This window comes from Camponotus vicinus, unplaced genomic scaffold (assembly GCF_025532165.1).
Source record: "Camponotus vicinus isolate PSW18456_S1 unplaced genomic scaffold, iyCamVici1.0 SCAF_3, whole genome shotgun sequence".
NCBI classification, from domain to species: Eukaryota; Metazoa; Arthropoda; class Insecta; order Hymenoptera; family Formicidae; genus Camponotus; species Camponotus vicinus.
In genome coordinates this window covers 3,778,741-3,779,556 of record NW_028141967.1, presented here as the reverse complement: position 1 = coordinate 3,779,556, position 816 = coordinate 3,778,741, and positions in this window count along the sequence as shown.

Below are 816 nucleotides of genomic sequence, written 5' to 3'. Positions count from 1 at the left end.
GCCAATCACACATTGTACTGGTAGTAAACAGTACAATCTGCTCTTTTGTGATTGGCTCCTGCTTTTCTTTTTTCCGCTTTTCTGCCGAGGTCTGAATGCGCCCTTAGGGAGATCATAATGCAATCACGTGGTACAAAAAATCTACAAGAGCGAAGGGGGATATATAAACACTTTAACTCGACGAGTTTCGCTTACTTCTTCGTAAAGATTAAGAATTTCGACCAAGTTAATACTTTTATACGAATAACGAATAAAAATACACGCCCATGTAAAAATATATATGCAGGAATCAACAGAGAGATATTATTCCAACTTGAGGTATGTGCGGGCAGAAACGTGCGACGTACTTTGCATGTGATTTGTTGCACACTGAACTGAAAAAATATATGTAACATATATGTGTATATATATATATATATATATATATATATATATATATATATATATGTATATGTATATGTTCCTATTAGTATTTATTTATGAATTAAATCCACTAATTTATTTTCTTAATTGCATGTATAAATTGACAGAGATTTAAGTAAAGGTTATAACCAAGATCCATCATGGTTATTTACACCTATACAATTTCGTCTACTCACGCGAAAATTTTCTTCAGTGTCGCCATCCGATTAAATTAATTACTTTAAATAAAGATATGCTAATCTAGGGCGACACTAACAAGAACTAAAATGAATCTGTAATTTTTTCTTTCCATTACAACTAATAAATTCCTTAATTATAATTACATATTGCATGTATATGTAAGATCTATATTAGAATAAAATTATCTAGACTATAAATGATTTTCTTATTGAA